This window comes from Lissotriton helveticus, chromosome 5_1 (genome assembly GCF_964261635.1).
Source record: "Lissotriton helveticus chromosome 5_1, aLisHel1.1, whole genome shotgun sequence".
NCBI lineage: Eukaryota > Metazoa > Chordata > Amphibia > Caudata > Salamandridae > Lissotriton > Lissotriton helveticus.
In genome coordinates this window covers 22,506,119-22,520,280 of record NC_136065.1, presented here as the reverse complement: position 1 = coordinate 22,520,280, position 14,162 = coordinate 22,506,119, and the positions used below count along the sequence as shown (strand labels likewise).

At 47.9% G+C, this 14,162-nt stretch overlaps 1 protein-coding gene across 13 annotated transcripts in view; it reads right to left on the bottom strand.

Moving 5' to 3' along the window:
• LOC144754085 (uncharacterized) overlaps positions 1-14,162 on the bottom strand; it is a 716,823-nt gene that overhangs the window by 56,915 nt on the left and 645,746 nt on the right. The window contains exons 5-6 of one of the 13 annotated variants that reach the window (XM_078641640.1): positions 11,595-11,636; positions 11,380-11,508 (exon numbers count right to left, since the gene is read on the bottom strand). The exons of the other annotated variants lie outside the window; for them this stretch is intronic. The gene's annotated coding sequence lies outside the window, so the exon portion shown is untranslated. Of the gene's footprint in view, positions 1-11,379; positions 11,509-11,594; positions 11,637-14,162 lie in introns of those variants that run through there. 13 annotated transcript variants of the gene reach the window in all.

Genomic DNA, 14,162 nt, shown 5'->3' with positions numbered 1-14,162 from the left:
CCCCAACTTTTTGCCTGGTGTTTTGCTGGTTTTCTGACTTAGTTGACCTGGGGCCCTGCTATTCAGGACCGCAGGCCCACTGCTCTCTCTGTAAAATGGATTCCATGTACCTTAGGTACATATCTAATTGGATACTGGGTCACCTTATCAGTCCCTGTACAGTGTACCTTAGGTACCCAGGGCATAGGTGTACCCAGGGCCTACCAGGGGCTGCAGCATGTATTATGCCACCCCTGGCTGGCCATCCAAATCTGACACAACTGGCTGCACGACAGCTGGGGCAAGGTGGTGTAAACACCCTTTGCTTTAGATATAGTATTCCTATATCTAACCCTAAAAATGGACACATATATTCCTATCAGTCACTCCTATGGCAGGCCTTATCAATCCTGAAGGCAGAGTGCTTGGAATAATGTGAAATGGTGCTCTGGCATGAGCTGAGCCCGTTTGCAGCTTGCGGAACCAAGTCCTAATAGCTGTTCCATGATAACGCATACCATATACTCTTAAGTGCATTATAATCCTCGCGGTTATATGCCAACTCTGGTATCGCTTTATCAAAACATGTCGAGTAAGGTGTCATACGAATTGGAATACTAACCCCTCGCCAATTCTGGCGACGGGGTTAGCATTCCACCCTTCTAGAGGGACACGACATGTATGTAACCTTTTACCCCGGTTAAAGTCAGACATAGCCTCAGCTCCACAAGATGGATGCTGCCACCGAGACACAAGTCTGCCCTCCTGCTGCTGGGAGTCCTCCCAGCGCAGGATGCAAGGACAAAGGGTTTCCTGCCAGGAGCGGTGCCAGCACCGTCCCAGACAGGGTTTTGTGTATTCTAGGTAGGCAGGGCTTTGGAGGAAGGTGACTGCAAGTGGCACCCCGGTGCTCACTGTGCATAGGCCGGCTTGAACCAGTTCCAGGGGCACTCCAGCCCCTGATCTGGGGAAAGCCCGCCAAAGGAGAGGGGTGTAACCACCCCCCTCCTAGTCCCACCCATAGGGCAGGACTTAGTCGCGTGCCAGCCCCCTTTTGCAGGATAAAGGTAGGAGCAGGCCCCCTTCCAAATTAGATCAATCTTTGAATCCTGAACCGACTTTCTACGAGAGGAACTCAAGACTCTTCCTAAGATTTTCTCCCTTGTGACTAAGGAGTAGTCACCCTGCAGCAGCAGGCACCACCCAAGCATCGCGGTCTGCTGTAAGTCTCTCCTCCGGATCAAGACTGCCCAGCACGACGAGAACCGGCTTCCCTGGCACCTCTGACCTCAACCTGCATCATCAGCCCAGCTGTGATCCGTGGGTGTGACGAGACCTCGAGGGACCGGCCATCTTTAAAGACTGCACGACGCTTGTCCAGCACGACCACCGAGTGACCCTCGACTGAGTGCTTTGGGGTAAGAGAAGCCCCGACCCTGAGCAGCTCCAGCACCGAAGTTCAGCCCCCCTGCATCCACGAGATCTGCGTGGGGCCCTTCTGCTCTGTACTGCTCAACGCGTTGTCGAGGTCACTTGCCCGTTGGCTAGTGGCCCTTTTACGACGCTCCACGACGACAAACACTGCTGGTCTGGTTGCTCCAGACTAGCCCTTGCTCCCCTCCAACAGAGGAGCACCCTGGACCCTCCTGGTCCACTCCAGACGCCATTTTAGGTCCACCGCGTGGACCTTGCATTTGCCAAGACTGTTGCCCCAATCCTGGGTCCAGCGACGTCAGAAGCAGATACCTTCGTGGGACAGCTCGCACCTCCATCCTGGTCGCCGACAACGCCTCCTGGTCCGAGAGACTGCAGAGCCCAGCAGCGCCCACTCACCTGGTCGAGGTGACTTCGTCCGGTGCCACCCTGGTGCCCACCTAAATCACTGGCTAGTGATTCAGAACTTGGTCCCCTCTGCTTTCAGGTCTTCTTCTTCCCTGATCCAGGCTTGGATCTCCACGAACTTCTTCACTGGCCGCCTGCCAGCAACTTCTTTCTTCAGGCTCCTGGTTCTTCAACGAGGGTTTCCGACGCAACTTGAACCCTATGCAGCCGCAGCCCCTGGGCTAGGTAAACCGAGTACTCCGGTGCTCCAGCATAGTCCAACACCCTAAGTGTTCGGATCCACTCTTGTTTTCGACCCACCTAGTCGGGTTCGCCCGAGAACAGTAACTTTGCAATTGCTAGTATCCATAGACTTGTTCCCGCATCACGCGTGAGAGTTCCCACTCTGCACACGGCGTCCCTAGGCCTCCTGCTTCAAATCCAAGGGTTCAGCATTGTAGGCCTAGCGTTTCTACAGTCTAGAAAAGTATTACTTACCTGCTAGTAATTTCGCATTCCACTTCTTGTGTATATGGTTTTTCGTGCCCCTCGGGTACTTCTGTAAATTGTGCGACTTTTAGTATTTTCTTAAGAGTTTTGTTGTGTGTTTAGCTCCGTGTCTCATAAAGAGCCAGGGTAGTCTTGTTATAAATAAATATACTTTATTTTTGATTACAACTTGTGTGGTGTCCTTTCACTTGGTGTTCAAGGGGTAATGTGATGGTAAAACAGCTGGCTTAACACGCCCTCTAGAGTCTTAGCCTTAGACTGCTCGTATCCATGCTACTAGGATAGCTGGTCTATAAGGTTGACTTACAACCAATCATCAATAAGGGTTGTCTGGACTGATACATACTGATCACTAGAATAGTGAGCACTGCATATCAGGCCAACTTCTCACATTGGTGAGCAGCGGTTGGGATTTGAGCTTGCTGTTGTTTTACCACACATATCCTAAGAATATCATTTGAAAGATCACATAAGTACTAAGGTACATATAACTTAGCTTAGAATACTCTGAGTTCTACTGAACCAGCTGTTGTAGCTCCTAGGGCTTAGCACACCCTAAACTACAACTCTAGCAAGGGATCAGTAGGCAAACATATAGTGTAGGTAAGTGCACCACTTACACCTCACTAGAAAAGCATGTCTAACCATGGAGAGTCCACTGAGACTCCCCTGGTAAGCATTGACCCTCCACAGGTCACTTCAAGATATGTAGCTCTCAGTTTCCAGGAGATGAGACAAGTGTGTAGCTCCAGGAAACTGAAACAGGGGTCTAACCCCACCATTCCCTTTCTGATAGGTCTCTTAGAGACATATGATGCTAGGAAAGTTTCTCAGCTAGATGGGAATATGCCAGCCCTAGAGGGTACCATTGGGGATCCAGACCTCCTTGACACTGAAAATGCAGTTGAGGAGGAGGATCTAGAGGCACTCTCTGAGGGTGAGGCAAACAAGGGTCCTGAGTTAGTCAGCAGACTCACTAGGGCCAACTTAGACCTACTTGGGCAAGGATCTGGGGGACCCCCAGTACTGACCCTAATGAGGCCTAACCTTGGAGTTAGAAGAGGTAGATCTCCTTCTAGGGACTCCAGTATATCTCTGCACTCTAATGCCTCTTCTCAGAGGAGAAGGATTTCTCCTCAGAGGAGATTGACTTCCCCTCAGAGAAGAGAGCATGAAGCAAGGATGAAGCAGGCTAATCTAAGGATTGAAAGGGAAGAACTTGCCCTGGCCAAAGAAAAGCTTGCCTTTGCTAGAGAGCAGCAGATGAGTGGGACAGTTCCCACTGGTGGCAGCAATCTCCCAAGAGATAAAGAGAAGGGTTTAGATACTAAACACCTGACAAAGATAGTGCCCCCCTTTAAACAAGGGGATGACATCCAGAAATGGATGGCTGCTTTGGAGAGGGCCTGCACTGTACAGTGCATCCCCCAAAGTCAGTGGGCAGCTATACTGTGGCTCTCCTTTGATGGCAAAGGCAGAGATAAGCTCCTCACTACTAGAGTTGAGGATGCTAACAATTACCAAGTCCTGAAAAATACACTGGTTGATGGGTTTGGCTTAACCACTGAGCAGTACAGGTTGCTGTTCAGGGATACCCAGAAAACTCAGTCTCAGGATTGGGCTGACTTTGTTGATTGTGCCACTAAGGCTTTGGAAGGCTGGCTATTGGGTAGCAAGGTTACTGACTTCACAGGATGGTATAATCTTATTATGAGAGAGCAAGTCTTAAATAATTGTCAGAACCAGTTATTACACCAGCACCTGGTAGACTCTGATCTGACCTCTCCACAAGAATTGGGTAAGAGGGCAGACAAATGGGTCAGAACCAGGATTAGGCCTAAGAACCAAGGTGGTGACCAGAAAAAGGAATCAACCAAGCCTCAAGAAAAGGGTGGGGATAAATCTACAGAGAAAACTTCCCTAGGGCCCCAAAACTCCAAGAATGGGGGTGGGTCCCAAGACACTTCCTCTACCCAGAAGAAACCTTATTGTTATCCCTGTAAACAGGTGGGTCACTTGAAAACTGACAGCAGTTGCCCAAAGAATAACAATAAGGAAAACATACCCCCAAGTAACATTCCCAAACCTCCTGTTAGTACTAGTAGTAATCCCCCAGGTGGTGGGAGTGCCCCCAAGAATTTGGGTGCATTTACTTTGGGAGTTCCTGGGGACTCTGGCCTAACCAGGTCCCCAGACTTAGATACTTTTGTCTGTGAAAATGGCATGGGGTTTGCCAACTTCACTACTTGTCCCAACACTTTGAGCAAGTACAGACAGGAGCCCCTCATCAATGGTATAAAAGTTGAGGCCTATAGAGATACAGGGGCTAGCATCACCATCTTGACTGAGAGTCTAGTCCCCTCAAGGCAACTTTTACCTGGTGCCACATACCAGGTGACCAATATTGATGGAGTACAGAAAGATCATCCCATGGCAGTGGTAAATCTCAGCTGGGGACATGTCACTGGCCCCAAGAGAGTGGCAGTGTCATCAAACTTGCCTGTAGATTGCCTACTGGGGAATGATTTAGAGATCTCAGCCTGGGCTGAGGTAGAACAAGAAACCCATTTGAAAATGGTAAACCTCCATGGTAAGGTTAGTGGGGCAGTGATAGCCACAGCCCCAGTCCAAGATGTCCTCCCTGAACAGGTCAGGAGGGCTGTGCCAGTCACAGCCCTATCCCAGAAAGATGCCTTTCCTGAACAGGTTGGCAAGGCTGTGATGGTCACAGCCCATACCCAAACTGAGTCCCTTCCTGAAAAGGTTGGGAGAGTTGTGATGGCCACAGCTCAAACTCAGACAGATAATAGTGTTGTGAAGCCTGAAACTATGGATCACTCACTCAGACAGAGAGTATTGAGGAGGAAGAGAAATCTCCCTCCCACCAGACTCTAGGAAAGGATCAGCCTCCTCAGGGAACTGATCTGACCCCTTGTGAAGGAACTGCCCCAGAGGTAGTCAGGCCTAGCCTGGCAGAGCCCCTGATGTCAGTGGACCCTTCCAAGGTGGGACCCAGTCTGGAGCAGGTAACCTGACCCTCTCTACCCTGCCTCAGTCAGCCCAGGGCTGTAGAGGTCAGGGAGGCCAGTGTTGGACCCCAAAGGGCCCCCTGTCCAAAAGAATCCCCCAATCAGCAGATTAAGGGCACTGAAGCTAGTAATCCTAGCCAAGTGAAAATAAAACCAACTCCTGAGGGAACCCCCTTAAATTTAGTTAGGGACCTCCCACAGATGGACACTGTTGGGCACAGCCAAACCTGGGACCTGAGGGCCCCAAACCTGACCTGTCCCTCCAGTAAGCCAAACAGAGTGACTATGGTTGCCCCCAACTTTTTGCCTGGTGTTTTGCTGGTTTTCTGACTTAGTTGACCTGGGGCCCTGCTATTCAGGACCCCAGGCCCACTGCTCTCTCTGTAAAATGGATTCCATGTACCTTAGGTACATATCTAATTGGATACTGAGTCACCTTATCAGTCCCTGTACAGTGTACCTTAGGTACCCAGGGCATAGGTGTACCCAGGGCCTACCAGGGGCTGCAGCATGTATTATGCCACCCCTGGCTGGCCATCCAAATCTGACACAACTGGCTGCACGACAGCTGGGGCAAGGTGGTGTAAACACCCTTTGCTTTAGATATAGTATTCCTATATCTAACCCTAAAAATGGACACATATATTCCTATCAGTCACTCCTATGGCAGGCCTTATCAATCCTGAAGGCAGAGTGCTTGGAATAATGTGAAATGGTGCTCTGGCATGAGCTGAGCCCGTTTGCAGCTTGCGGAACCAAGTCCTAATAGCTGTTCCATGATAACGCATACCATATACTCTTAAGTGCATTATAATCCTCGCGGTTATATGCCAACTCTGGTATCGCTTTATCAAAACATGTCGAGTAAGGTGTCATACGAATTGGAATACTAACCCCTCGCCAATTCTGGCGACGGGGTTAGCATTCCACCCTTCTAGAGGGACACGACATGTATGTAACCTGTAACCCCGGTTAAAGTCAGACATAGCCTCAGCTCCACAAGATGGATGCTGCCACCGAGACACAAGTCTGCCCTCCTGCTGCTGGGAGTCCTCCCAGCGCAGGAGGCAAGGACAAAGGGTTTCCTGCCAGGGGCGGTGCCAGCACCGTCCCAGACAGGGTTTTGTGTATTCTAGGTAGGCAGGGCTTTGGAGGAAGGTGACTGCAAGTGGCACCCCGGTGCTCACTGTGCATAGGCCGGCTTGAACCAGTTCCAGGGGCACTCCAGCCCCTGATCTGGGGAAAGCCCGCCAAAGGAGAGGGGTGTAACCACCCCCCTCCTAGTCCCACCCATAGGGCAGGACTTAGTCGCGTGCCAGCCCCCTTTTGCAGGATAAAGGTAGGAGCAGGCCCCCTTCCAAATTAGATCAATCTTTGAATCCTGAACCGACTTTCTACGAGAGGAACTCAAGACTCTTCCTAAGATTTTCTCCCTTGTGACTAAGGAGTAGTCACCCTGCAGCAGCAGGCACCACCCAAGCAACGCGGTCTGCTGTAAGTCTCTCCTCCGGATCAAGACTGCCCAGCACGACGAGAACCGGCTTCCCTGGCACCTCTGACCTCAACCTGCATCATCAGCCCAGCTGTGATCCGTGGGTGTGACGAGACCTCGAGGGACTGTCCATCTTTAAAGACGGCACAACGCTTGTCCAGCACGACCACCGAGTGACCCTCGACTGAGTGCTTTGGGGTAAGAGAAGCCCCGACCCTGAGCAGCTCCAGCACCGAAGTTCAGCCCCCCTGCATCCACGAGATCTGCGTGGGGCCCTTCTGCTCTGTACTGCTCACCGCGTTGTCGAGGTCACTTGCCCGTTGGCTAGTGGCCCTTTTACGACGCTCCACGACGACAAACACTGCTGGTCTGGTTGCTCCAGACTAGCCCTTGCTCCCCTCCAACAGAGGAGCACCCTGGACCCTCCTGGTCCACTCCAGACGCCATTTTAGGTCCACCGCGTGAACCTTGCATTTGCCAAGACTGTTGCCCCAATCCTGGGTTCAGCGACGTCAGAAGCAGATACCTTCGTGGGACAGCTCGCACCTCCATCCTGGTCGCCGACAACGCCTCCTGGTCCGAGAGACTGCAGAGCCCAGCAGCGCCCACTCACCTGGTCGAGGTGACTTCGTCCGGTGCCACCCTGGTGCCCACCTAAATCACTGGCTAGTGATTCAGAACTTGGTCCCCTCTGCTTTCAGGTCTTCTTCTTCCCTGATCCAGGCTTGGATCTCCACGAACTTCTTCACTGGCCGCCTGCCAGCAACTTCTTTCTTCAGGCTCCTGGTTCTTCAACGAGGGTTTCCGACGCAACTGGAACCCTATGCAACCGCAGCCCCTGGGCTAGGTAAACCGAGTACTCCGGTGCTCCAGCATAGTCCAACACCCTAAGTGTTCGGATCCACTCTTGTTTTCGACCCACCTAGTCGGGTTCGCCCGAGAACAGTAACTTTGCAATTGCTAGTATCCATAGACTTGTTCCCGCCTCACGCGTGAGAGTTCCCACTCTGCACACGGCGTCCCTAGGCCTCCTGCTTCAAATCCAAGGGTTCAGCATTGTAGGCCTAGCGTTTCTACAGTCTAGAAATGTATTACTTACCTGCTAGTAATTTCGCATTCCACTTCTTGTGTATATGGTTTTTCGTGCCCCTCGGGTACTTGTGTAAATTGTGCGACTTTTAGTATTTTCTTAAGAGTTTTGTTGTGTGCTTAGCTCCCTGTCTCATAAAGAGCCAGGGTAGTCTTGTTATAAATAAATATACTTTATTTTTGATAACAACTTGTGTGGTGTCCTTTCACTTGGTGTTCAAGGGGTAATGTGATGGTAAAACAGCTGGCTTAACACGCCCTCTAGAGTCTTAGCCTTAGACTGCTCGTATCCATGCTACTAGGATAGCTGGTCTATAAGGTTGACTTACAACCAATCATCAATAAGGGTTGTCTGGACTGATACATAGTGATCACTAGAATAGTGAGCACTGCATATCAGGCCAACTTCTCACACATACACCCTGTGGCAGGCACCCCAAGGTGCCCGCCACACTGTGGATGCCTGGATTGGGGACCCATGGGCCCACCCCATGACAGATTTGGAGGGCCCGGGTGAAGGGGAGCCAGCTACGGACCCCCAAAGTACAGTTCCGACAGCCGTTTCATCTTGCTAAGACCGAGGTGAAGCAGCTGCCCAAATCGTGCATCATACTCACTCATTCGGAATTCGGCACCATTGCGCAGTACGATTCGGCTCCGGACGAGTCGGACGGACAGATTCAGAGTCGGAGACGACTCGCTCAGGGCATACGGGATACTCGCATCATACTTGCTCGTCTGGACGAGGGACGATTCGGTCAGAAACATGGGCTCCGAATCGGACTTGCATGCTATGGATCCCGTTCGGAGCCCTTCCCAGCGAAATTGGAATCGGGCCCTTATTCATTAACAACTATGGGTCAAGTGAACACAGGGTTAAATAAATTATTTGCACTTTCTCAAGAACTACTATATATGTTGGCAACAGGCCACAATTACAGAAGTTCATTGAATTTTAAAACTGATCATTTGCTTCCATCATACACAAATGACACGTCAATTTCTGTTCTGACACCCGCCACGTTGGGCCGACAGTGTCAGCATCCAACGGCTTATCCCCTAACGTGCGCATTCACCGTGTGCACGTTAACTGTTCAGCTGTCTATATTTAGCAAACAGCTGACCAGCCCCGCACGACAGAGAACTGGATTCTTCAATCGTGCGGGGAGGTATGTCTTATTCTGACCTGGTATTGTCTCTGAAAATCTCTGTTTTAAGTCTTGAGGAGCCCCTTCAGGCCCATAATTCAGTTTTTTGTCCTCTTTTGGCAGATTGCTTTGGATTAATTCCTTTCCCTGGAGTACACGGCTGCATCCGATGAAGTGAGAATAGGTTTCTCGCCCAGACTACTGAATTTACTGACAGATTCTATGCCGAGTAAATCTGCTACTTTTTGACAGGCCTCCTTGGACCTCAATATAAATTTGCAACCTTAGTCAAACAGTTTCTGATGGTCTTCTTAATTAATTTTTAGAACTTTTTTAGCCACAATTCATATGCGAGCGCTCGTCTCCCTGACGTAGGAGCCTACAGGCCCACCACTGCTAGTGGATCCACCTAGACATTTAAGGTTGAGAAAAGGTGAACATACATTGTTTTTTTGACTGTTTTTTATAAATTCATCGTTTCCATCACCTTTAGTAACATGGGCAATTTATTTTAAATAATCCATAGTTGTCTCCACATGTCCTGATGAAGACCCCGTTTTAAGGACTAAACTTCCCTTCATCTATTATTGGGGTCGAAACATCGACGGTCTCATTGTTCGTACCTGTACCGTGGTTACATTCACTGATAGACAACAGCGATTGACTTACTGTGTCTTTGCAATACTGTGAGTTTTCATGTATATGTAGCCCACAATTAGGCTGGACAGGTCATTGTCAATCTACTATGCAAATATTGCATATTGTCCTTTTTCTTCCCTCAAAAACCTCACCTAAGCTCATCCTTCAGCACTCATTACTCTTTCTCATGGAGCTCCTTAGTACGAGTATATTGATGTTTATCAAATCAAAATGTTTATATAAATATATTTAAATATGACTGAATTGGATAATTGATTTATTCAAGGTGATGTTGATTTCATTAACTACTGTATCTCCACTGTGACCACTTCTTTTTGTACTGTCTTTGACCCGCGTCCTGTGGATGTTGGGTTCCCCATTGTTTTATATTGCAAGCCCACTAGCAGCGTTTGATTTACATGCCCTGGGCACACAAAGTGTACGATACCAGGGACTTAGGAGAAAATCAAATAAGCCAATCATGGAAATAATAATCTATAAATACAATTTACAGCAGGGGCACTTGTACTTTATTAGTGATCAGCAGTATTAAAGTGCACAGAAACACTTTAGCAGCATAAACAAGATCCAGGGCATCACAAAAACCAGGAGGTCAGAAGAAAAAAGCCTGGGAAACCATGCCAAAAGATGGGCATATCCAACCCTCTTGACGTAGGCCAATCCATCTTCTAACAGTGACTTCCACAGGGAGACCACCAATTCATAGAAGAAATAGAAACCTAAGGATCTTGTGGTCATTTTGAGTTCTTATATATATCCCTATGGCTTTTTCAGGAATATGCAATGCAAGATCCCTACAATGTGCATAATCAGCTTCAAAATGTGACTTTGCGATCCAGAGCTTCAATTTTAGTTTTTTAACATATTTAAAAGTAGTAGGGCTCACATAACATTTGAATAAACCTTAAACTAGAGCAACTGCCAATGACAGTTCATTCTTAAGTAAACCTTGTAATGTATTGTCTTTTCCTCAGTGTATACAGTAAACCCACTGGATTTTGGCACCTAAAGCTTTATAATTACATTTGAGTGTTCCAAATTCCAGATAAAGTGCCTCTACCAGAGTGGATCTTTTGATATTACACATGCTTTGTAATATGTTGCCTTCGATCTTAATAAAAGAAGCTAGGCAAAAGATAACAACCTGTTTTTCCCAGTAGAACAAGGCTGAAGGGATCTTTACATTGCATATCTGCAATAGGTGTAAACAATGCCTTTTACCACCTTGTGCCAAAACCTTCACACTTAATAGAGAGATGTGAGGTAAATCCAATTTCATGAAACTAGCATCCCTAGATATGTGTAATGAGGTACCTTTTGTAGCTCCACACTTCCTACTTTCCAACTAAAAGCAGCTTGTTTCCGCCCCTTTAACATAGCGAAAGTTTTACTATTGAGAACATTTATTTGTAGAAAATTATTTTTCAAGGACAATGATAATGCATCTATTTTTTGTGTATGTATCCAAACTCAGTGAGAGTTTTCTAGTATTTCTGAAAATTAGGGAAAAATATAGATTTTTCACAGCCTGATGGGCAGAAAATCTGTATTTTATTAAGACACGGAGGCTAAGATTATGCAAATCTCCTTTATTGCCAGCTCACAGCAGCAACAATTGAAGAATATAGAACTTCAATAACATTCTAACAAGCTATAAAGTCCCCTCACACGCAGCCTTCTTCCTCTTCCAGTGCTCTGAACAAGTTCACTCCCAAAAAATGTATTCCTCTGTATTTAACGTTTCGTCATGAAAAAGCCCAAGTGGAGATAACTTCTTATTCTGAAAGAAAAAAACAAGAAATTTGACGTATTGAGGTAATAACTAGTTCCACTAGGGTGGTTATCAAAGTGGATAGATAATCTTACCCTCCGTGTCTTTAATAAAATCCGGATTTTCTGCCCATCGGACTGTGAAAGATGTAAATGTTATGGCATGACACAGAGGCGAACATTATGCAAGTTTAAAGTGTATTTAATACATTATCAATTGCATTTGCAATCAGTCTAAAGTAACAATTTTTAAAGATATTTTCATTTGACCAATCTGCAGCCCTAAGAATATCCTGCAGACCTCACCCTCCCGAAATAAAGTCTTTGGAAGCCGATGCACTTCTAAGAGAGTGTGCTCCAAATATAGAGACATCCACACTGCCCTCGCTTATAACCTCTTTCACCATTCTCACTAAGGTGAGTGAAGAGACAGGCCTATGAGGCCAACTATGGGAAATTAACAGTCGTGCAGCATTTCCTCTAAAACTTTCAGTTCTCCTCTCATACTCCTTTAAGCATTTCCCAACGCAAAATTTTTCATTCTGTGAAGAGAAAGGATAGAAAACAGAAGATGACAATCTATGTTCTCTTTTTGAGGTAAAAAAATACTCCCTCAGGTTGACAGGCCCTGCTAGTGACATCTAAGGCTTTTACGTCCAAAGTACGCATAAAGGACACCAGAAAGTGTAACACAGAAAGTTTATAAGAAATACATATAATATAAGAGAGATGGTTTTCAGCTGTCTTCCCAGCAAACTAGCATCCGTAAGATTCCTTTAACCCCTTCGGCGCTGATGACAGAACCGCTCCGTCATCAGCGTCGGTTGAGCTGTGCTGATGACGGAGCGGTTCCGTCATGGCCCGCCCAGCTCGATAGAACGCTCATGCGCGGCGCGAATTCCGCGCCTGCGCTGAGGGTTCTATTGAGCGGGGCGGGCCGTGACGGAACCGCTCCGTCACGAGCACAGCTCAACCGACGCTGGTGACGGAGTGGTTCCGTCACCAGCATGCGGCCGCCGCGCGGCCGCCCCAAACCCTTAGCACTGCGGCGGAATAGCCGCCGCAGTGAAGGTGTTAACATCCCATAAAGCAGTGTATTTTGCAGTAAGCGGGTTCAGTACCCCTCTATTTCTCATTATATTCTTAGTTACTAAGCTCTGGCCTACAGAAACGCTGTCCACCAAAGAGAGCCCTGTGGCTATAACTGTCTGTAAATGTTGTCTGTTCAATGGGATAGACTTGATGTGAATAATTCTGATAGGTAACTTACTACATGTACTATTTCAATTGAAACGGGATCACAGTCTCGTTGAAGACATCAACAAACCCATTTGTTCCAACCCAGTCGATATCCCTTTCTTGTTCCAGGAGTCCATGATTCTGGAATGAGTTAAAAAGCGTCTGGCGAAAGGCCTGGGATTTGCTACTGTCTCCTAAAATCTTCCAGGTCGTTAGTACCAGTAGCCCTTGTTCTACTAGAGGATGTTGCTCTCCTCCTGGGCCTAGGAGTATTTCCCTGAATTACGGTATTAGAATAAGGAAGTCAATAGTAATTTCTAGCATGATTGGGAACCAGGCCTGCGACCTCCAAAGGGGTGTTATTACCACCATGGTCTGTCTGCACTTTCACGCATGGAGAGGTAGTCGTATCAGCATAGCAAATAGAGGGAAAGCATAAGGTGCTAATCTCTTCCAATCTTGGAGGAAGGCATCTATCCCCGAGCCTTAGGGTCCAGTCTCAAGCTGAAGAAATTCCTCAGCTGTGTGTTTAGTCTGTCTGCAAAGAGGTCTGTCCCGAAGTGACCCCATTTCGCTTGGATAAATAGGAATATTTCTCTGTCTCCCCTCGAATTGCTGGAGTCCTTGAAATTCCTGAAAAACCAGTCCGCTACGCCATTGCTTAAACAAGGAATATGTTCCGCTACAACTGAAAGTCCTTTGCTCAAGTAATATCCCCAGAAACCCTTTGCTAGATCTGCAAGTCTTTTGGAGTGAGGTCCTCCCAAATTGTTTACACACCTCTTTGCTGATACATTGTCCATGCTGAGCATTACGCAACATTTCATCAATTTCTGGGATTAGCAACAACTTGCAAATGAGACTGCTAGTAATTCCAAGCAGTTGATGTGCAACCCTTTCTCTTGTTCTGTTCAGAATCCCCATTCATGTGGAGAAGTGTGGCTCAATGGTTGGAGCGTCAGACCCTGATGCAGAGGTCTAGCCCGGGACCAGGGTTCAATTCCCCGCCTCGGTGGGTCTTGGGCTAAAAAAATTCCACGGACCTGATAATTCTTGCCTCGGTGCCTATTCCAATCATGGAGTCCCACTCTGCAACTCTGGGCAATAGCTTGCTTAATCTCCACAATGGCCCCCACAACGCTAAGGATGCCTGGCCTCCACCGTGGGGGTGCCCAGGAGTGGACACCTCACACGGAAAGCCAGGATGGGTTCCACAGCGGTATTCATACAACCTCCTTGAGACCCTTGCGGGTGAGTAGTGCGCTATACAAGTATCAATTTATTCATTAGTTGCCACATCTCGCTCCCCATCCTTCTAAAATCGCGACCGATTCTGTTATTATTTCAGGCTCCTCCCCAAAAGGCTCTGCCACCACAGAAGTTCCTTCCTTGAGTCTTGGTCTAAAGACAACATCTGGGAGTAGG